Source organism: Heterocephalus glaber, unplaced genomic scaffold, assembly GCF_053883595.1.
Source record: "Heterocephalus glaber isolate CG9 unplaced genomic scaffold, H.glaber_assembly_v1.0 deba00000347, whole genome shotgun sequence".
NCBI lineage: Eukaryota > Metazoa > Chordata > Mammalia > Rodentia > Bathyergidae > Heterocephalus > Heterocephalus glaber.
Genome location: NW_028258143.1, coordinates 48,455,244 through 48,479,558, shown reverse-complemented (window position 1 = coordinate 48,479,558; position 24,315 = coordinate 48,455,244). Strand labels below are relative to the sequence as shown.

Genomic DNA, 24,315 nt, shown 5'->3' with positions numbered 1-24,315 from the left:
GCAGTTCTGGTAAAATTTAGCAGTGAATCACTGGGTCCTAGGCTTTTTTTAGTTGGTAGAGTTGGTAGAGTTTATTACTGCATCCATTTTATTGTCTGTTACTGGTCTGTTTAGGGTTTTTGTATCTTCTTGGCTCAATTTTGGTAAGTCATGAGTGTCCAGGAATCCATTTCTTTCAGATTTTCCATTTTGGAATATGTTTTAAAAACTGTTTCTAACGATCTTGTGGATTTCACTGGTGTCTGTTGTAATTTCATATTTTTCATTTCTAATTATATTGATGTGGGTCTTCTTCTTTTCGTAATTTTGGCTAAGGATTTATAAATCTTATCCTTTTAAAGAACTAACTTTGATTCACTGATCCTTTGTATTTTTGTTTCAATTTCCTTAATTACCATTGTGATCTATATTAATTTCTTTCCTTCTACTTGTTGCAGATTTAGATTGTTCTTTATCTTAGTTTTTCTAGGACCTTGAGATGGGTCATTAGGTTATTTATTTAGGATCTCTGTTTTTCCAATGTAGGTGCTCATGGCTTTAAATTTCCCTCTTGGAGCTGCTTTCATTGTGCCTCAGATGTTCTGATACATATGTTCTGATACATGTGTTATACTTCCATTGTCATTCAATTCTATGATTTAAAAAAAAAAATCTTCCCTGATTTCTTTCATGAGTCATTGACCAGTTAAGAGTCAAGAATGCATTATTCAGTCTCCATGTGTTCATGTAGTTTCTGTGATTCTTTTTTGCTGCTGGTTTCTACTTTCATTCCATTGTAGTCTGAGATGAGGCAAGAGATTATTTAAGTTCTTGTATTTATTGAGAGCTTGTTTATGACCTAAAATATGGTCTACTTTAAAGAAAGTTCTGTGGGCTGCTGAGAAGAATGTACATTCTTCTGTTGTTGGATGAAACATTCTATAGATATCTGTTAAATCCATTTGTTCTGTGTAGTTTAACCCTGGTATTTCTTTGTTTATATATGTTTCTTTTAATGAAGACATAATTTGATTTCCAAATACATTAATTCTCTGAGCTTTATTTCTCTTCAAAATATTATCATTCTCATATACTTTATGTGTACAATCATGTTTCCTCTTGACCAGTACAGTCTTTCTTTAGCCTGCAGTGGTTTCTAGAAAGGAGGTTTTGGTACGTTTTCCCACTTTACCCAACACTGTATTTCATTGCACACTCAGAAGACCTATCACTTGATGAGTCATTAGGAATTTGAGAAGTCATTGAGTCCATTCAGCCCTCCCCTCCAGAGGGGACAAAAGTGAAAATGCTTTATTCAGATGAACATTGGTCCTAAAGACTACTAGGGAGAAAAGTGATAGATTAGGATGCTCCAACACTAGAATCCTTATCTGCTATGACTGAACATATTAAACTGATGGGCCCACACTTGTTTCAAATCCAGAATCCTAATCACAGAACACCACCCCATCCACCCACCCCTGCTGCCACACACACACACACACACACACACACACACACACACAGTGCTTTGATCTTAGTCACTCTTTCTCTAAACTCTCTGCAGGAGATCAGCTCCCTTAGGTTAAATTCCCAGCTCATGTCTTTCTGCAACGCCCCCGGGATTTCTTTGACAGTGATGCTCCTTTGCCTGGATGTATTTTTCCTACCCTGGCCATGCTATGTTTTTATCCACCTTGAATAAAATGCAAAGACTAAACCCATCCCAAACAACACATCTGTAGAGAGGAATAGGAACTGAGGAGTGGGAAGAGGTCTGCTCAAGCTCTGACTTCACTGCTGCCTGTTTTTTCCTAGTCTCCATCTACAAATAGGGTTAGTACAAGTAACAGAATCTACCCTGTTGGGCTGCAGGTTCACTGACCTTTCAGGTCTTAGGAGCACCCCCTCCTCCTTCAGGGCTATTACAAAAGTTGTTCCCTCTTCCTGAAACAGGAGGTTTCTCCCCAACCCTGACCCTGGTAAATGTCTTTTCTTCCGGTGTCAATTGAGTGATCACTTCCAAGGTGACTAGGCCAAACGTCCATTTTATACTGCTATGTATGTTACCTTAGGGTACTGATCACAGTTCTAAATTTATATTGATTTGTGAGATTATTTAATTAGCAGCAGTCTCCTATAATAGACAGTGTGCTTTGTGAGAATAGACACAACTGTTTTTCTCACCAATTTATCTCTAGCACTCAGCACTCAATATATATTTGTGGGATAAATGATGAACATAAATGAATGAATAATAGTGATGAAAAGAAAGGAGATTATACAGGTCAGTTACTGAGCACTGTGTTGTTATCATTAATATTTTCCTTTCCCAAGCAGGTTTTATAATAATGCTATCAGGATCACAGGGACAGCAGGAGGCAAGGTACATGAAATTTGTTTGTAAATTATAGGGCACTAGGCAAATATTAGAATTTAGTAAGCATTGATATCCCTTAGTTCTCTTTCTTCAGACACCTCAGTAATCCTACACAACCATTTAATGCATATGTACACACAGAGCCAACTGTGCTTCTGTTACCTGGTATGAACTTGGCTTACCTCTTAAACAGTTGTCCTCATAAACACATCACAAGTTCTGCTATTGGAAGAATCAGACAGGAAATGGTTCTCTTATAAACTAGGCACAGAAACACTCGTTTTCATGATGCAGTTTGTGTCACAAGGAAGAGTGAAGCAGGGGCTGGGGGACACATGGAACTGGGGATACATGGATGGTGTATTTTACGAATCAATTTGACTGGGCCACAGCATGCCAAGCTATTTGGTAGAACATAATTCTGGGTATTTCTGAGGGTGTTTTTGGATGAGACTGACATACACTAGCAGGCAAAGTAAAGCAGTTTACCTTCCTAATCTACAGGGCCTTATACAATCATTGAAGCCTGAATAGAACAAAAGACTGACTTTACCCTGAATAAGAAACAATTCTTCTTTCCTGAATGCCTTTGAACTGGGACAAGAGTTTTTTTCTTACCTTCAGATGTGAACTGAAACTTCAGTTCTTCCTGAGTCTCAACCCTGCTGTGGGAACTACACTGTGAGCTCTCTTGGTTTTCAGACCTCTGGACTGAACTAGAATTCATCATCAGCTCTCCTGGGTCTCTAGATTGCTGATTCTCCCGGCAGATCTTGAGACTTGACTGCCCCCCATAATTCTAGCCCCCCTACAATGTCTCCTACCCCCATTTCTTTGGTTCCTTTTCTCTGGAGAATCCATACTATTACTGCTGGCCTCAGAGGTGCTCCCAGCAAGGGCATTTCGGCAACAAGCACAGTGTTCAAAATGGTGCAGTGAGTTCATGAGAAATCATGAGAAAGGTCTAGGCAACCATCAGCATTGGCATAGGATCTGTTAGATGTAGCATGAACACAAATGTGGTCAGGCACAGCTATACTGGGTTGCTGCTGTTTTTGATTGACAATAGGACTCTTGCCAGTGGTTAAAGCCACAGGGACTTTCAGGGGAAAATATAATGGCAGACAAGAGACAACTTCAAATTCTTTGACAGCCCTCCCACCAAGAGGTGTAGTGTCTGTCTCCTACTTTTCAATCTACGCTGGTTGAACCAATAAACTTTCCCAGAAGTACTGTTGTGCCAGTTTCTGAACCCAGGCCTTATAACACCAGTATCTTCCACATTCTTGCTTGGAAACTTCTCTCTGAAGAAGCCATGGACCATCTAAGAAACCCACCTACCCTAAGTCCTTCATGCATGGAAAGCCCAAGCCAGAACACTGTGGCTAGGCCCTCAAGAGTGAGCTTATGTAGGGGAAGGACGGCCAGGAGAGACAAAGAGAAGAGACAGGCACCAAGGAGCACTGAGGCCCCAGACATGTTAGTGAGGAGCCATGGTTGCCTGAAACCACTGCATTTGGGGTAGGTGGCATGCACCAATAGATAACTGAAGCAGGGGTTGACTGGCAGAGGCTGACAGACATCCAAGCCCCATCAAGCCAGGTGAGGCTTGGGGAAGTGCTATAGACCTAGAGGGAGACTGGCTGATCAGGTAACTCATTGGCCAGAAACCAAAGGAAGATGAATCAGAGTTACCTGGCTTTCAGCGTGCAGAAACACAGGACACTGTTAGTACAACCTCACCACAAAGTGAAGCTAAGCCGCTTACCACACTTCCTGGCTGTGCAGGTGACTGAGGAACTGCTGGAGACTGAGCTCAAGGTTGGACCAATCAGGAGTCAGAAGGCAATTTGGAGGAGTGGGGAGGGCCTGGGAGGTGTGAGCGCTCATGAATCTATTAAAATAAATTATTTATCTTTATAAGAATTGCAATGTTTATACATTACTGTTACTAATATACTTTTAAAAAATGTACTAGTTTGTTGGAGACAACAACTGTGTTTGGTTTCTCTTTTTTTTTCCCTTCACAATGAGGAGTCCATATGTGATAGGGGTTTTATGTGATTTTGTTACAAAAATCCAACTTTCTTTTTTTTTTATTCTTAAGTTCTTTATTGGTACATTTTAGGTATACAATAAATTTACATTTACATTGGTTGCTTGTACCTGTACATGATGTATCTTGGTTCTTATTTTTTTCCCATTACCTGTGTGCCCTTCACCTCCTCCACCCTTCCCTATTTACATGGGCTTCATTTCGATTTTTTCTATTTTCTCATAATTTTTTCTTTCCCTTCTTTCCTTTCCCCTTCCCCTCCCACCACCCCTACACCTTTGGGCCTTTTCTTCCTATTTCAAATTATCAATTATTCATTTTAATCATTTTAACCCTTATTTACACTTTCAGTTTCTCACACTAGAGAAACTATTCAGTATTTACACGTGTGTCCTATTTATTTCACTTAAGAGTATGGCCTCAGTATGCATCCATTTAGCTATAAATGACTCTAGTTTCTCATTCTTTATGGCTGAGTAGGACTCCATTTTATTAAAAAAACCACATCTTTTTAATCCAGTTTCCAGTTGATGGGCACTTGGGCTGTTTCCATGCATTAGCTATTACAAACTGTGCCGCTATAAACATGGGTGCACATATATCTCTGTGGTATGATTCTTTTAATTCTTTGGGGAAGATATCCAGCACGGGAATAGCTGGGTCAAATGGGACCTCTACTCCTAGTTCTTTGAGGTATCTCCATACTGATTTCCACAGTGGTTGCACCAGTCTGCACTCCCACCAACAATGGAGAAGGGTTCCTCTCTCCCCACAACCCCACTAACATTTGTTATTGGTTAATTTCTTGATAGCAGCCATCATTCTGGGGTGAGGTGGAATGTCAGTGTTGTTTTCATCTACATCTCTCAAATGACCAGCGATGTTGAACATTTTTTCATATATTTATTTGCTGCTTTTACTTGTTTGTCTGAGAAATGTCTGTTCATTGCAGATGCCCATTTTTGAATTGGGTCATTGAATTTGGGGGCTCTGATTTTTTTCAGTTCTTTATATATTCTAGATAGTAGTCCTTTGTCTGAAGTAAAGCTGCTAAAAATTTTTTCCCAGATTGTAGGTTGTCTCTTAGCACTGTTGGCATTATCATTTACTTGTAGAAACTGTTTAATTTCTTCTTTAATTTCCTCTGTGACCCATTGGTTGTTCAGGAGGTTGTTATTCAGTTTTCATGTGTTTGTGGGGGTTTTGCGGTTTCTTATGCTATTGGTCTCCAATTTTATTGCATTATGGTCTGATAATATACGGGGGTAACTTCAATTCTTTTACATTTACTTGGACATGTCCTAGGAGCTAGCATGTGGTCTATTCTGAAAAATGACCCATGTGAAGCCAAAAAGAATGTGCATTCTGATTTTGTGGGGTGGAACACTCTGTAAACATCTATTAAGTCCATTTGTTCAATAGCTTGGTTCAGTTCTAGAATTTCATTGTTGACTTTTTGTCTAGATGATCTGTCTATTTGTGATAGTGGGGTATTGAGGTCCCCCACTACAATTGTGTTAGTGCTTCTTTGGTTTTTCATGTCCATTAATATTTGTTTTATATAGTTGGGGGCATTTGTATTTGGTGCATATATATTTAGGATTGTCATCTCTTCCTCTCGGATTGTTCTCTTCACAAGGATGTAGTGACCATCTTTGTCTCTCTTAATTAGTTTTGGTTTGAAATCTACTTTGTCTGCAAATAAGATTGCTACCCTTGCTTTTTTTCCGGGTTTCTGTCACGTGCAGAACTGATTTCCATCCTTCTACTTTTAGTCTATGAATTTCTTTTTGAGTTAGGTGTGTTTCTCGTATGCAGCATATTGCTGGATTTTGCTTCTTAATCCATTCTGCCAGTCTATTTCTTTTGATTGGTGAATTGAGGCCATTAACATTGATGGTTATAACTGATAGATATTGATTCATCCTTGTCATGATGTTTTACGTTTGTTGGCTGTTTTATTTACTTTTCCCCTTTTCCCTTTAGTTTCTTACCTTGCCTGGTGGCTTCCCTCTGTTGGGCTTCATGGAGTTGTGACCTGCATTGCTTTTTCCTAGGATACTGTTTAGAATTGCTTATAGTGCCGGTTTGGTGTTCGTGAAATTTCTCAGGTGTTCTTTGTCATGGAAGTATCTAATTTCCCCATCGATTTTGAAAGATGGTTTTGCAAGATACAACAGTCTAGGTTGGAAGTTATTTTCTTTTAGGGCTTGAAATTACTTCACTCTAAGCTCTCCTTGACTTGAGGGTTTGTGTTGAGAAGTCTGCTGTGATTCTGATGGGCTTTCCTTTGTAGGGGATTTGTTTCTTTTCTCTTACTGCTTGTAGGATTTTGTTCTTCTGTTGAGTTTCTGGGATCTTGACTATTCTATGTCTAGGTATAGATTTTTTTTTTTATCATGGCTAGTTGGAGTTCTATATGCCTCACTTATCTGTATGTCCAATTCTCTACCTCTGTCTGGGAAGTTTCCCACTATTACTTCTGTGAACCTTTTTTTTAATGTCAATTGTACTTTCTCTTGTTTTCTCATGGATTCCTGTCAGTCTTATGTTATTCTTCTTTGTATTGTCTAGCAGCTGCTGGATTATTTCTCACAGTCCCTTACTATTTTGAAGAAATCTCTGTTTTCATGGTCCTTAACTATGATCCTGTGTCTTCTATATCTGATATTCCATCTTCAGATTCCCTTAATCTGCTGTGCATGCTTTCAGTGGAATTTTCAATCTCCTGGATATCAGTTTGAATCTGTTTCATGGATTCCATTTCTTTCTTTTGTTTGGCAATTATGGTTTCCATTTCTTTCTTATGCTGGGCATTCATTGCTTCCAGTTTCTGAACTCATCTATTTTTTTATCTATTTCTGATCTAGAGCCTCTAATCATGTTTTTCCCTCTGCTCACCATCTCTGTAGTTATCTGGGAGATTATTTCTACTTTGAACTTTTCCAGAGCCTCATTCATCTGTTTTGTTCCTTCCTGTGCTATCAGTTCAGGGTGTCCAGGGGGTTGATTATAAGACTTTTCCACCTCGTTTCCCCCAGAATTTGTCTTTAGTAGGGTGGAAGTCTGAGTTTGTCCCTTGCTTAAATGTCTTCTCATTTTTGTTTTTGGTACTGTCCTTGGTTTAATTCCTGTGTTGATACTTTGAAATTGCTTATTGTAAGTATCTTTGTTGCTTGTAATTAGAACACTTATGGAATGATTGCTTCTTAGAGCTATATCTTCCAGATATAGCTGGTCTTTAGGCTTTGAGTCTCTAATGACTGTAATTCATTTTCATTATTCCAGGAAGGACCACTGACTAGATCAATAACAGCACCTTAGCACAAGTGATACAATCAGCAACAACATAGCATCAAGGACATCTTAGAAAATGACAATTTGTGGTAGTTATTAATCTATCACCTTTATCTGTGTGAATTAAATCAAAATCGAGGACCAACCCAGCATATGTTTATAGTGAATAAACTCTTCAATATAGCAACTTTACCCTTCGGGATGAGGAATTAGAAGGAGTCGGGGAGGGAGAGACAGATAGGTAGAAGGATAGGGGAAGGTAAGCAGTGAGGCCAGAGGACACAGCTGAGAGAAGGAAAAAGAGAATAAAAGAAAAATAAAGAAGAAATCTGAATTAGGGCCAGGACAGGAACAAAAAGGGAGATGAAGAACAATGTGGGACAGCAAGAGAGTGAGTTTGAGAGAGAGAGAAAGGAAAGAGAAAAGAAAGAAAAAGAAGAAGAGAAAAACAAAAATTTGCAAAGAGTGGGAAAAAAAATTAAAAATACCAGAGGAAAAAACCACAAATCAATAATACTAATTTTGGAAATAAAAAATAAAAATGAAAATGAAGGGCCTCCTTCAGGTTATGTCTCTGCCATCACAATAGACAATGTGGGTAGCAGTGTGCAGATAAAAGTCAATGAGTCTCAGCCAGCCTGTCACAGACCTGTGAGATTCTGGCAGATTTCTGGCTCCGAGTCCCAAATTGAACTCCCTGTCCTGTAGGGGTGAACTCTGCAAGGTTGTGCTGCAGGTTCCAGCTGCCCTTCCCCTAAAGATAGTCCAGGTTCCGATGGGAGGTGATGATCCCTCCAACTTACCCAGTACGGTGGTCTGGTGGCCCCTGTGTCTTTGTAGTGTGGAACCAGGTGGCAGTACAGCCAAGAGGCCAGGGGAGCGGGGGTGGAATGTGTGTGGGAGGATGTGGTGTCCTGCAGGCACCTGTGCTGCTAAGTTGATCTCCGAGGGCGCGGGCTGGATGGGGCCGAGCTCCCTGCGACCCGGGACCTTTCTGCGGCGTCCCGCGGATGTGCCTGGTGTGGGCTGGATCTCTTTTGCCTTTCTTGACCATCCCCTTCCAGAAATCACAGGAGTGTGAGGCATATGAAACAGCATAGTACATGTCTGAGGCCTCGAGGGAGGTAGAATTCCCAGGACGTGGTTATTTATATGACGAGTAGGAGGGAGAAAGCCTAGTTTAGTTTATAGTATTAAACCAGGAAGAAAACAAAACCAGCTTTGTGTAGCCTGGAGTATTTTGTTTTCTAATCTATTTGCAGTCATTCTCATGAAAATTACAATTACAGCAAAGGACAAGTTTAATAAAACTTAAAAATAGTATAAAATTAGCCAATTTAAGATTTCAGGTCCAGTATATGCCCATTTTGTGGGGGAATTTGTTGTTTTGCTATTCTTTGTTTTTTTACCAAATTGAAAATACAGAAAGAACCTTGCAAAGTTTAAAATTAGAGATCTTTGGAAAAATAAATGAAATCATGCATCACTGAGGGAATTACTTCCTTTATGTCCAGTATAAAGGCTCTGTAGACTCAGGTCAATCTCTTGGATTCTAGCATGAATGTACTTTTGCTGCCTTGCAGAAACGTCCAGCTCTTTCAAGTGAGCAAGTCTTACTGCATTCACCAGACTGCAAGAATCACCAGGTCAGGTTCTACACATGTCAACTTTTAAATGTTGACTACATGATCCAGCAGAGTAGCAGAAATGCTATAATGAAGATAGCCAAATTAATCTCAAGAAACTCTTTCATAAATCACTCATAATTATGATGTAATTATTTTTTAAGATAATAAAATATTTGCCCTTTCATTATAGTTAATATTGGCTTTTAGAGAGCAATCTTAGTTTTGAGCTCCAAATCTGCATATAATTGGGCTGGCTTAGTATTTTTCTGCATTGAATAATATCAATGATCTCTCTTGGTAGCAGAGAGTACTGAGATCATTGTGTTTATAAAACCCCGCTAAAAATCTATGCTTACCTCTCCCACCCAATCAGATAAAAGGTAAAAATACCTAGTGGTACTTCCAAATGCAGGTATGGTTTACACCAGACTAGCTACCTCTCCTTAGTACTAACTGCATGAATTTACAAATTTTGGTGTTTTATAAATATAACAAAAGGAGAAGTTGAGAAAACCAGAAAATATTCTTTAGAATTAACTATTTACAGTTTGCTAATGACTAACCAGTGTATATTAGAAATTAGGTTTCTTGGGCTGGGGATTTAGCTCAGTGGTTTTGCTGCCTGCTGTGCAAGCACATGGACCCAAGTTCAATCCCCGGTACCAAAAAAAGAAATTAGGTTTCTTTCTTCCTCTGCAATGAATATATGCTTTAAAGCTTCCTAAGATAGAAAAAGTCACTGCAGGGGCTGGGGATTTAGCTCAGTGGTTTCACCGCCTGCTGCACAAGCGCAAGCACCTGAGTTCGATCCCCAGTACCAAAACAAAAAGCCACTGCAAAGAGTTTAAGAAAAAAATTTCATTTAAAATTCTTAAACTCGGACTGGGGATTTAGCTCAGTGGTTCTGTCGCTTGCCTTGCAAGTGCAAGGATCCGAGTTTGATCCCCGGTACCAAAAAAAATAAAAATAAAAATAAAATTCTTAAACTCTGGGCTGGGGATTTAGTTCAGTGGTTCTGCCACCTGCCTCACAAGCGTAAGGTCCCAAGTTTGATCCCTAGTACCAAAAAAAAATTCTTAAACTCTTTTATTCATTGATCAATTCTGCATACCAGAGATTCAGAAAAGCCTCAGCAGGATGACTTGTGTCTCTTCAGAGTGTCTGTGGTCTCCACTGTGGAGGCTTTGGTCTAGGGTCATCCTTACTTGCATGCCTGGGATGGGGATGTGGCCAGCATGCTGGCTGTCTCCAGAGAGCCTGGCTGGGGTCTCCTGGTGTGGTACAGGCCTCAGTGTGGCAGCCTCAGGGTGTTCAGAATTCTTATGTGTCCCCTCAGGGGTCTGAGACTATATGCTCAGTGAACGTGTGAAAACTCATGACTGTTATGATACAATTTCAGAAGCCACATTATGACTTCGGCCACACTTTTTGGTCAAAGAAGCCAGAAGTCCACTGACATTCAAGGCACAGGGTGTACCTCACCTCTTGACCACAAGAATGTCAAAGAACTTGTGACCTAAGGAAACAAGCACTGCTATCATACACTTTACCTTTCCCAACTTACTAGACACCTTCACAGATGTCATCTACCACCTGTAGTCAGAGTTCTCCAGAGAAACAGAACCAATAGCATGCCCATATGTATGCACAGACAGATTTATTCTCAGGAATTGGCTCCTGTGATTATGGAGGCTGGAAAGTCCAAAATCTGTAGGACAGATTGGTTGGCTGAAGACCCAGGAGAGGCTACATTCCAGCTCAGATCGCAAGCCCAGTAGGCTGCTGCGGAGCCAGGGAGAGCCAATGGTGTAGATGAAGGCCAAGTGCAATCTGCTGGACAATCCCTGCTTGTGCTAGGGGAGACATTTTGTTATTGTTGTTGTTGGTTCCAGGACTTCACCATGGATGAAGCTCACATGCATTATAGGGGCAATCTGATTTAATCAAAGTTCACTGATCTGAATGTTAATTGCATCCAAATACCCCCCCCCCCAACCAAACACCCAGAATAATGTTTAATCACATATCTGGGCACTCCCTGGCCCAGCCAAGTTGACACTTAAAATTGACCATCACACTATCTTTACACTACATTCTCACTTTTTTTTTTTTTTTTTTTTTTGGTACCAGGGATCGAACTTGGGACCTTGCGCTTGCAAAGCAGGTGGTGGAACCACTGATACATTCTCACGCTTAAAAAATACTTAAGAATTTTGTCGCATTTCATTGTCATATAATTTGCATATAAAGTATCTTTCTTCTTATTTGATTCCTGCCTTTCTGGTTTCTTCTGAGCTCAGAGTCCTTTTCCCTAAGTTATTATTTGGACTGAGGGAAGAGTCAAATATGTTTGATCCTATGATTTTCAATTCCTAAAATGATTTTCAGAAGTAAATCTACTTTATACCAGCATTATGTAATGTACAAGTTCCAGCTGGGGAGGAATAGTCTCTGGGTCCCCAGGGTTAAATCATTTTAGTCCTAATGCAGGTCCTCGCTCACATTCATTATCCTGCTTCCATGTCTGCAACCCCCATTATCCTCATTCATATTGCACTCTGTTTCCTGCCAGACTGCTTCCGGCCTCACGTTTAATTAACACCCATTGTCAGGGAGCTCTCCAACAGTCAGTAACTGTACGAAGCTCAAGCCATAAAATCCAGGTATTTTACTTCAACCACATAAAGTTCATCATCTGTGCTTATATTGCTCTATTTCTGCCTCAAGTAGTTATCGCAGAAAACATGCAACACAAGAATTGCAGGAGGGGATTCTCCTATGTAGCTGCCTTCAGAGGGTAAGCAGTGCCCTGGAGAAAGGCTGTTGTTTGGGTTTCAGGGAAATGTTCGGAACATCAACATGGAAACTGGAAAACTCTCACATTAAGCAAAATGCTATCGTCTTGCTTGCAACCGACTACTTCAGAGGAGTTATTTTTCTCTATCCTGAGAGTGACGTGCTTGTCCTTCAGTGCCTGCTTTTGAACCCCCTGGACTTGGTGTTAATGTGCAGATTCCTGGGCCCACCTAGACCAGCGGAATCACCTTCTCTAGTTAGAGGGCTATTTCAGGCATTTGCATCTTTTTTGTTTTTATCGTGGTAAATTATACATAACATTAAATGTATCATCTTAAGTTTTAAGTGTGCATCTCAGTAACATTGGTACATTCATACTGTTTTGCAAACATCACACCATCCCTCTCCAGAATGCCTTCATTGACCCAGAATGAAACTCTGTACACAAGAAACACTAACTCCCCATTCCTCCTAGCTCATGGCAAATTCTATTCTACTTTCTGTCTCTATGAATTTGGCTATTCTACATTGAACTCATACTATATTTGTCATTTTGTGACTGGTTTATTTTACTTAGCATAATGGCTTTGGGATTCATCCAAGCTGTAACATGTATCAAAATGTACTCTCTTTTAAAGGCTGAATAATTTTCCATTGTGTGTATACTACATTTTGCGAACTTGGGCCTACAAGTATGTTAGAACCCCTTCTATTTCTTTTGTTGTTGAGCTTTTTTTTTTTTTTTTGGTACCAGGGATCGAACTCAGGACCTTGTGCTTTTGAGACAGGTGCGGTGCCACTGAACTAAATCCCCGGCCCAGGGATCTTCTATTTTTGGGGGGTATGTACTTAGAAGGCATTTGCATTTTTAACAAGCTTCTCTAGTGACCCTCTTACCCTAAATTTTGATAACACTAGATGTTTTGCAGTTAAATGTTTTGTGTAGTGTAAAGCCTTGTGTGTGCTGTTTTTTTTAAAACTTAGTTTAAAGGAGAATAAGTGAATGAGGTTTATAGCAACTATTTTCTTTTGCTAGTCCTTCTTCCACATCTATGTTACAGACCTAAAGAAGCCTTACCTACTTTGAAAGTCTTTGATGAGTCCTTTCCTTTTCCAAATTATTCTTGGCACAGTGATTAGAATCCCCCCCACCCCCAGAAAATACCTCATCCCATTTTCTTTAAATAACATTCAGCTGATTTCCCAGCGTAAACAATAAAAGCTAAACTTAGCCTGACTTTCAGAGCCATTCACCCAGGCTCCATTTACCTTTTCAGACCTGTCATTCAGAAATGCTCCATTTCGCCTAGGGCTTCTCAAAGTTTGATCCTTGGACCACCGGCATAGTGTCAGCATTACCTGGGAATCTGGTTAGAGACAAAAACTCTCAGTCTGCCTCAGCCGTACCCTATCAGAAATTTTGCATTTGTGGGCTGGTGGGAGAACACAGTTACTTAGGCTTTTAAAAGCCCTCCAGGTGATTTTGAGATTGTTAGCTCACTGCTGCAGCTGAACTTCTTGTACCAGCCCTCCCCAAGTGCTTCTCATGTTGCCAGCTCAACTTGTCCCCATACAATCCTACTTTCCAGGGATCGCCCTCTCTGCCCATGCAAATCCTATGGCTGTCAGTTAAACTTGATTGACAACTTGACTAAATTAAGAAATTCCCAGGGAGGTGACGGAATCATAGAGATGCTATACTTAATCAGTGGATTAATCCACTGCTCTTCCATGGACTGGAACTTTTGAAACCAAGAGCCAAATAAACCACTTCCTCCTTTAAGTTGAGGGTATCAGGTATTTTGTCCCAGCAATGAGACAGCTGACTAAAACAGTGGCTCCCAGCACTGTGTCAGCAGCTACCTTCTTCAGGTGGCCTCTACCAGCTTTGGGCTCAGATGGGCCTTTTCCAGTGAGCCTCTTGGCAGCTTGTCCTGTGCAGGCTTGGGTCCTCTCTGCCTTTTGCACAGAAGGCCATGACTAGATTGTATTGATTTGAGCAGATTTTATTTTACCTCTACTGGGTTGAAAAGGCAGCTGGGGGGTGGGGGTGGGAATGGCGTCAAGCGGTACCGCGCTTGCATACGATAGATAGTTGGTGTGAGGCCCTGAGTTGGATCCATCAAAAATAAAAAACCCCATCAAAAACAAACAAACCAACCAACAAAAACAGCTGAAAAACTTACCAAACTGCAGCCCTGTTTCCATAAACTCTGTGTTGTTAGTCCACTCCCAAAGTTTTGATACACCTTGTTACACCAACCCTGTAGGAAGTGTGAGGGCACTGTCCGTCAGGTAAGCACCCGGATAAAGACTCTTGTCAGGAAGTGAGGCCGGGCTGTAGCAACAGGTGAGGAATAGGGGTGGGGAAGTAAGACCCAGCAGGCACCCACTGAGCACAGGGGTGGGAACAGAGCCACAGGCATGCGTCTTCTCTAGGTCCTGGGCTGTTCCTGTGGGTTTGTGGAGCGGTCTGAAATCACTTCCTTTCCTTTCCTGTGTGTAACACACGTGATCTAAAGGATGTGCTTGCTTCTCTGCAATTACTCAAAAATGAATAAGTAGTGCATATCGCGCAGAAAAGCTAGGAGGGAGTGCCAGGTTCAATTAACTCTTCTACAAAGCCAGTGAGAAGAAAGAGTGGGAAGGTGAGACGTAATTTCCCCCTGGATGCTGAAGAGCTCGTATTTCACGGGAAATGCTGTCATGTGCTCCTAACAGGAATATCTATCTTATTGTTGAAGTGCTGCCTAATTCACTAGAAAATAGGAAGGAAAATGCTTTTCTATATGTAATTTGATAAGAGGATTTATTAGAAATGCTGTTGTAGACTTAATAAAATGATGAATGATTTTCCATCATTTTTCTTCCTAATAGTTGGTTAATGAGGATGAAAAGCAATTATTTTTATAATGCATTTTCATGTAATTGGTGGCCAAGTGTACTTAACAGAGAATAATGAATGTACTACTTTGCAAGGAATTTCTTTGAAAAAAAAGAGAATAAGGAAGATTCTTGGGAATTTTACCCAATAGGTTATAAGCACAAAATTTCCCCCATCAGTCATTACATATAATGCACCATATCTTAATCACTGCAAGGAGTGTGACTGTTTCTTGAAAAAAGGCATAAATCTTTGAGAATTTGCACTTGGAGTTTGGAATGTTGCTACAAATTCACAGAGACAGGAAAAACATGTTTGTTTTTTAAAATTTGCTATTTTTAGCTATCTAGGCTATATGGGCTAATCATATTTAAAGTTATGCTACATTTTTTTGGTGTATGAAAGGAAGCTGTTTTTACTAAATGAAATTTAAAACTACTCAGTGCAGATGGCAATAAGAAGTTGCTTAGTCTGCCTAAGAAAATGTTTTAAATCTTCTGCCCAAGAGGCTCATAAGGGCAGCAATCTACCAGTGTTTATAGATCCTGACCACAACAACCAGTAGTCATTCAGAATCTTCTAGAAAACTGCTCTGAACACTTATGTTTATGTCCTGAACATTCAATCATTTCTGGCTTGTAGAAAAAGATTTCAAATATATACCAGAATGTTCAGAGCACTTCCTAGTTTCTATTTATCTTTTCAATAGAACTATTTTCACTATTACATTTATATAGGTTTAGGGCTCTCCCTTAATCCATCACCCCATAGTCCCTCGAAGTTCTTTCTGCTAGTGATGAAGTACATTCTCCAGGTGCTGTCTGGTTCAAAGCCGAGTTGAAGTTGTATAAAGGAGTGTCCACAGGCGTTTATTGTAGGTGATGGAACAATATTGACATTTAGTTTCTGTTCTTTATAGAGGGGAAAATCCTGATGACTATGTAGGGCTGAGGAACTTTCCACCCCCTGAGGGCTCAGTAATTTGAGAGTATAAAAGAAGCTGACAGATCAACAGGAGAAAAGGCTTATACATTTATAAATGTGCAAATGCATGGAAATCACAGGGAGTGTATGAAACTCAAAGAAGGGCCAAATGATTGAGCCCTAAATACTCTTTTCATAGGGAAGAGGAAAGTTGGGGCTCTGGGCAATTGTAGGAAAAGAGTTAATGATTTCTAAGGGAGATGAATGGGTCTGAAAAATGGTCAGAATAGCTCAGGACAAAGTTCACCTGGGCTGTGAGTCGGCTGTGAAGTCTGTTCTCTTTCTGTGAGTTAATCTTCTGGAGGACCCAGCCCTTCAGTGCCTAGGAAAACTTCAAAGAGAGCCCCTTCCTGGCTTTGAGAGCAAGGGGTGGGTGTGGGGAAACTGTGGGAGTGCGTGTGGGAGAGAAACGGTAAGACTTGCTTCTCCTTTACTTTAAAGCTTTCAGCATAGGGAAGCATCATACTTTGGGGTGTCATTTTCTGAGCCCCAACAACAATAAGAAAGCTTGAGATTGTTAGATTGTCCTTTGAAGATAAAATGTCTTGTGGGTTTCTAATTTGTATTCATTCTTTGTGCAGTTTTACAAAAGATAATTTAAATTTTTTACTTTGTGGATTAATCCCAGTAATGCTAACTTCAGTTTTTTCCTTCTTCGGGTTTAAGAAATGCATTAGAATTGCTGGCTCCTCCAAACTTTGTTTCCACTCATGACTCTTGTCTGTCCTTCTGAGACATCATTTCTGATGACAAAAATAGTCTTAAATAAATAAATACTGGCTCACCATCAGATACAGAATCTTAGACTCTCTCTAGGTCAGATACCTATTTGCTCGGAATTTATGTTGCTGCATCCAGGAACCCAAGAATCAGAACTCCAGTTTGTGGAGTAAAACTTGACATCATGAAATCTTGTTTTACCACTGATTGTATTCATGATTCATTGGGCTCCACTAAACCCTGCATTTCTATGCCAGGCTTTATTTATGAAAATGTGCTCTCCATAACAATATTCCTGCTTACTTCTTTTTTTTTTTTTTTTTTTTTTGGTACCGGGGATCGAACTCGGGTCCTTGCGCTTGCACAGCAGGCGGCGAAACCACTGAGCCAAATCCCCGGCCACTTACTTCTTTTTTTTAATAAAAAGGGACCAGATCCCTCCCTTCTGTCTCCATCTTTCGATTACCACAGCAATCATCCTAATTTAAAGGCCTCTGTTTTTCCCTGTGCACTCCCTTCATCTTCCCCAGTCTATCCCATCTTCTGTGCTCTCATCAAATTAATCTTCCTAAGCTGAAGCTCTGTCAGTTTCCTTACCTGGAAGCCTTCATCTTCTCTCTACTGCCTGATGAGCTTACACTGGCATCCAAAGCTCTGCGGAATAGAGTCCTCAATACATTTGTCAGTCATATCTCTACTCTCCGACAAAACTTCTATCACCTTCAGCCAAAGGAAGCAGACTGTAGCTTCCTTTGTCCACCCCTTGCTCATACTCCTGAGAACAGGGATTGGCAAACAGTGTCCAGTGGGATTGGATTGATGGGTGCATTTTGCACAGCCTGTGAACTAGGGATGCTTTTCACAGGTTTAAAAGATGGAGGTGGGGTCTGATCAGAAGAGGTGGGTCATGGGGTGTGGCCTGGAAGAGTTTGTCTCTTCCTGCCTTCTTTCTTCCGTCTCTGCCTCCTGCTGCCATGCTGTGAAGGTACTTTTCCTCTGCAGTGCCCCTCTGCCATGCTGCCCTGCCTTGGAGCCAGCCAACTATGGACTGAAACCTCTACAAACTGTGAGCCAAAATAAAACTTTCCTCTTTTAAGTTGTGGGTGTTGGGTATTGTGTCTCAGTGAGGAGAAAGTGACTAAGTCAGGGTGTATTTCCCTCCCTGGCTCCTTCCTCCTCTCTCTGCTTCCTGGTCACCATGATGTGAGCAGCTTTTCCTCTCCTATGCCCTTGTGCCAGGGCAATTCTGTGTGGGAGCCAGCCAACCATGAACTGTAACCTGAGCCAAAATAATCCTCTCCTCTTTTAAATTGTGGGTATCAGGCATTGTGTCCCAGCGATGGGGAAAGTGACTAAGACAAGCTCCTAAAGATATTAGGGCTTATTCCCAAATGCACTTGTGTTTATAATAGGGGTGAAAGATGTAATACATTTTCTCACCCATCGTGAGAGTCACAGCCAATACTCCGATAACAGCAGACAGGATAAGAAAAAAAATACATCGGGTTTATTTAATCAAACTTACATGTGACATGGGAGCCTTCAGAAATGAAGACCTAGGAAAACTATGTGTTTTTATTCTTAGGTTTGATGAAGATGGCCTTGCCGCATAGAAGTATGATCAGACAAAAGGTTGAGCTCTAAAGTAACAGACTGAGGGCAAACTCAGCAAGCCCTGTAGCTCATAGTCACCTTGGCTGTCCATGTAGCATCCCTTCCTCCTGGGCTCTCCAGCAGGACCTCCCTGGAATGACAGGCCAAAGGGAGAAGGGAGAGAGAGAGAATGACTCTTCTAAGCAAATGAGCAGCTCCATGTTCTGTGACCTACCTTGGGGAAAAAGAATTCTGATTTCTATGGCCTTCACTGGGGGAGGAAAAGGCGTGGGGAGACAGAGGGGCAAGAGAAGGTCGGACAGAATTTGCTTCTCAGGCTGTCCTAATCTCAACTCAAAGTACTCAGCATGCTAAGGTGGGCATATTGCTGCCTCTAAGATTTAGCTACTGTGAGTTGTACTGCTATAAACAGGGGTATGCATGTTTCACTGTAATATGATGTCTTAAACTTTTTGGGGAAGATATCTAGAAATGGAAGAGCTGGATTAAATGGAATTTCTAGTTTTAGTTTTTTGAAGAATCTTTATACTGATTCCCATAGTGGCTGTACTAGTTTACATTCTCACCAACAATGGAGAAGGGTTCCTTCCCCCCCACACCCTCACCAGCATTTGTTATTATTTGATTTCTTCATGATAGCCATTCATTCTAAAGTCTTTTTTTTTGTACGGGGGATCGAACTTGGATCCTTGTGCTTATGAGGCAGGCGGCAGAACCACTGAGCTAAATCCCCAGCAGCCATTTGTTCTAGAGTAAAAATCTCAGTGCTGTTTTAATTTGCGTTTCTCTAATAGCCAGCAATGTTGAACATTTTTTTTCATATATTTATTGGCCATTTGTACTTCTTTTGAGAAGTGTCTGTTCATTTCAGTTGCTCATTTTTTGACTGGATCTTTTATTTTGGGGGGGGTCTAAATTTTTTGAGTTCTTTATATAGTGTAGATATTAGTCCTCTGCCTGAGAAGTAGCTGGTATACATTTTTTTCCATTCTGTAGGTTATCTCTTGGCTCTGTTGGTTGTGTTCTTTGCTGTGCACAAACTTTAATTTTTATGATTCCATTTGTTGAATCCATTCATGTTATTTCTTGTGCCATTGGGATTCTGTTCAGAAAGTCCTTGCCTATGCCTGTGTCTTCAAGACTTTTGCCTATTTTATCTTCCAGCAGATTATGTGTTTCTGTTTTAACATTTAGATCTTTGATTCATTTTGATTTTAGTTTAATACATAGTGAGAGAAATGGATCTAGAGTCAGTCTTCTCCATGTGGATAGCCAGTTTTCCCAGCATCATTTGTTAAAGAGTTTATCTTTCCTTCAACGTATGTTTTTGGTCCCCTTTTCAAAGATCAATGGCTGACTGTATCTGATGTTTTTCTGCATCCTCTATTCTGTTCCACTGATACATGTCTGTTTCTGTTCTTGTAGGCACTGCACTGCCAAGCCAGGATAAGTGCGATCATTCAATGGATTCAGTTCATGTCAGTAATTTCTGCCTAACCAATGTTAAGTATAGGATTCATCTTTCAGATAAAAAATAAATCTTTTGGGTGGTCCAAAGTGAAACATGAATTTTTGAAATAGGAAAAGAAGAGCTGACATGTTTCAGAGTTTCAGACAGAATTTAGGGAAGGCAATATGGTTACCAATGTGAGTATCTCAGCTCATATTTTTGCCAAATGTGATAAGGACACAACACACACACACACACACACACACACACTTACACACACTGAACCAGGAAATCATCAAGATGAAAGAGTTCTATTAGGAAGTTTCATATAACATAGCAAAAAACAGAGCTCATGTTATAGCTGAGGAAGGAAGCAAAATGCTAAAGCCGGAATTATAGGGCCCCATTTCAGTTCCAAGGGACAAGACAAGGTGATCATTAAATAACAATGTAGAAGTTACAAGACTGATAAAAGATCCAGTCAGAGAGTGAGGGAGGGAAAGAAGAGGGCAGCAAGGGTGAGCACTGTGCCCAGCATGGAGAGTGTCAGATACACGGTATCTGCTTCACAGGAAAGAATTTGCAGATCAAAGTTTCTACAAAATAGGGGTCCTCTAATGAAATTGCAGCAGATATCAGACTACGTCTTTAGAACTCAAAGCAGCAATCACATTTTCTGATGTAACCACAATATCATGGACACAAATAGAAAAATTAATAACTATTATTTAATATCATCTAATTAGAATACCCTATTCTAACTTTTTCAGTTGTTTTAAAAAATAATAAAAGATAAGTTCTCTACATACTTCCAATGGTGGGTGACATTTTCAGAGCGTGTGACAAAGCCTAATGCTTATTGATTTTATGTTCCATCTGTGGGAGTTATAAATAAATATTTCCAGAATCCCTTGGTGACAGAAGTATTAGCATGATGTCATGCCTAAAACTCCAGCCAGGTCAGGAACTGAACTGACGTAATAGTTAGTGGAAACACAAGGGGCAGCCAGGGCCAGAACTACACCAGGGAGAGCAGGAAACTGTCTACCCAAGGCAGCATTTGGAGTCCAAAAATTTTCCCTTCTAAACTTCTTCCTTTCCCTCTTCCATGTGGCCACACTTTTAAACCTTCCCTACTACCTAGGTAGGGTGAGTACAGGTATTTCAAGCAGCAGAGGCCCCAAATCAGGATGATCTGGCTGGTGCATGCCAGAACTGGTTGCTTTTCTCACCCTATGACCTACCCTCCTACCTTCTCTGTTCTAAGCCATAGACTATCCATTTGCTTTTGGGCTCACTCCTTACTCTTCTTTATTCTGTGTTGATACTCTGACTTCTCTTTGTTTTTCCTTGCATAATTCCATTTCCTCTCGCCTAATTCCAGATACATCTAAATTTGAGATCTCTACCAGTTTCTTCATTTTGCTTCCCTCAGCTCCTTAATATTTCCTCTTTGGTTCCCAAACTCCTTCAAATGACAGAGTGTAGTCTCTGCTTCCAACGGCCTCAGTGGGTTTTTGGACCCTTGCCATAAGCAGTCATCCACAGTGGGTCTTGCCCCACTGAGTTTCTTTAGGAATTAACATGTTCCCAAGATAAATCTCTGTGTCCTGATCCCTTACCTCTACAACTACACCTTCTTCACTCCAACTTTGTGATGACAGAAGGATTGCTCAGCCCGTGGCATTATCAAGGATTATGAAAAAAAGCCTATCTATAAGGTTAAATAGTAATCAAACTACCAAATATGCATACATAAGACATAAAAGAATTTGACTTTTCAGTATTTGTTTTTGCCCCTACCATAGAAAAGGACACCACTTTGAACAAAAAGAAAATCCACCATGTCAAAGAACCCCAGAGTTGTAGGCTCAATGCCTTTGTGTCATTTTAGTTGTGGGAGGAGGCATGCCAGTCCTCCAGGGTACCCTTCCTCTTCATAGGAGAAAATTCTTGTTCTGGCGCTGTTCTATACTCCTGAGCCCCACATCTTCCTGTGTCACTTGTCCTGCATGGAGTTTTGTTGCATCCTGCTTGACTAAGGGTCACCATATACTCTGATTAGCCTTATTCTATAGATGAAGCAAAGGAATTTAAAGCATTTGGGCAAGAGACAGCAAGCCTGATACAGGAAAGGGCATCTGAACACAGTTACCTAATTCTTCTGTCCGTCTTCATGATATTCCTTAAAATGACTCCTCTTACTGAGTGGTATTAAGACATCAGTGTATTAGTACCTATTAATCAGAAACAGGGATTAGCTTTGCCACTTTAACAAAAGAAAGAACAAGTACATTTTGGTTGCAAAGAATCTAGAGGCATACTGTAGCCATAGAATACCATCACCGATGAGGAGAGAAGGATCTGTTCATCACATAAAAGCAACGCCACCATTTTATATAGAGCCACATCCAGGTTAGAAAAGGATGGGTGTTAAAAACGTGAGTGAGGCCGCGCGCCTCCGCTGCCCAGCGCCGGGGTCGCCATCGCCGCCGCCGTGCTCTTTGGCTGTCCGGGTGCGGGCGCCCGGCTCCCCCTGGAGGAGGGCACAGCCGGCGCCGCCGCCTTTCCGGCTGGGCCCCGGCTGCAGACCCCCGTCCGACCCGGTGCGGTGATGAAGTGTCACTACGAGGCCCTGGGGGTGCGGCGCGACGCCAGCTAGGAGGAGCTCAAGAAGGCCTATTGGACACTGGCCCTGAAATGGCACCCGGATAAAAATTTGGATAACGCTGGGCCAGGGATTTAGCTCAGTGGTTCCACTGCCTGCCTCCCCCCGCCCCCGAGTTCGATCCCTAGTACAAAAAAAAAAAAAAAAAATTTGGATAACGCTGCAGAAGCAGCTGAACAATTTAAGTTAATCCAAGCAGCATATGATGTGTTGCGTGACCCTCAAGAAAGAGCATGATATGATAATCATAGAGAGGCCTTACTTAAAGGAGGGCTTGATGGAGAATATCAAGATGGCAGCTTAAATTTGCTTCACTATTTCACTGTTACCTGTTATTCTAGTTATGGAGATGATGAAAAGGGCTTTTACAGAGTGTATAGTAATGTTTTTGAACGGATTGCAAAGTAAGAACTAGAATCTGTACTAGAGGAGGATGTTGAAGCTTTTCCAACTTTCAGAGACTCCCAGAGGGCCTATGATACAGTAGTCCACCCTTTCTACACTTATTGGCAGAGTTTTTGTACTCAAAAGAACTTCACCTGGATGAAAGAATATGATACATGGCAAGCATCAAACCGCTGAGAAAAGCGAGCCATGGAAAAAGAACACAAAAAAATTCGAGACAAAGCCAGAAAAGAGAAGAATGAGCTTGTGCGTCAGCTGGTAGCTTTTATTTGTAAAAGAGATAAGAGAGTGCTGGCTCATCAGAAGCTTGTAGAGGAACAGAATGCTGAGAAGGCCAGGAAGGCCGAGGAGATGAGGTGGCAGCAGAAGCTCAAGCAGGCCAAACTGGCGGAGCAGTACAGAGAACAAAGCTGGATGACCATGGCCAGTATGGAGAAGGAGCTCCAGGAGATGGAGGCGCAGTATGACAAGGAGTTTGGAGATGGATCAGATGAAAATGAGGCTGAGGAAGTTGAGTTTTATGATAACCTTTACTGTCCAGCATGTGATAAATCTTTCAAGACAGAAAAAGCCATGAAGAATCATGAAAAGTCAAAGAAACACCGGGAAATGGTTGCCTTGTTGAAACAACAGTTGGAGGAGGAGGAAGAGAATTTTTCAGGATCTCAAGTAGATGAAAATCTATTGAATACCAATTCAGAGGAAGAAATGGAAGACACACTAAAACAAAAGCTTCCTAAAAAACAGAAGAAAAAGAAACAGAAGCCACCACAGAATTATGATGACAGTTTCAATGAAAGTGGAACTGGAGAAGGAGAGAAGGTTGATCTAGAAGATACCAACTTAAATCAAGACAATGCCAAAGAATTAGAAGATAGTCCTCTAGAAAATGTCAGTGTCACAAAGACCATTGAACCATGTGGTGATCCAAAAAGTGAAGCTAAAAGTATTGCTAAATCCAAAGGAAAGAAAACCAAAGATATGAAAAAATCTGTCAAAGTACCTACTGAACCACAAGTACAGAGTGATGTTCTTATCAGCTGTACAACCTGCTATAGTGAGTTTCCATCCTGGAATAAACTTTTTGACCATCTCAAGGCCACAGGTCATGCAAGAGCACCTTCATCATCATCTTTAAACAGTGTAACCAGTAGTTGAAGCAAGAAAGAAAAACGTAAAAACAGATAGAAATCTGCCAACACTTTTTTGCTTACTGTGTCCACATTTTGAGACCAAAAACTGAACTGAAATCATCTAAAGGGTTACAATTTCAGTGATTTGCAATTTATTGCACTGTGGAAGATTATTTTTTAACTTGTAAAGATACTTTTTTGTTTAATATATTTTTTTAAACATTTCACCAGTGATTGAATTCTACTTTTGCCATCTGAATTGACTTGAATGTCTCAAAACAGGTAAATATTGTAAAGTGCATATCTTGATTTCTCATGTAG

At 40.8% G+C, this 24,315-nt stretch overlaps 1 long non-coding RNA gene and 1 pseudogene across 1 annotated transcript; both read left to right on the top strand.

Annotated features, from left to right (window-relative positions):
- Positions 1–16,184: 16,184 nt before the first annotated feature.
- LOC147829950 (uncharacterized) lies at positions 16,185–22,228 on the top strand. The gene is made up of 3 exons (XR_015446863.1): positions 16,185–16,416; positions 17,727–17,790; positions 19,764–22,228. It is a non-coding gene; the product is annotated as an uncharacterized LOC147829950 (long non-coding RNA).
- Positions 22,229–22,402: 174 nt separating this feature from the next.
- Positions 22,403–24,099, top strand: LOC101712907 (dnaJ homolog subfamily C member 21-like; annotated as a pseudogene).
- The last annotated feature ends 216 nt before the right edge of the window (positions 24,100–24,315 follow it).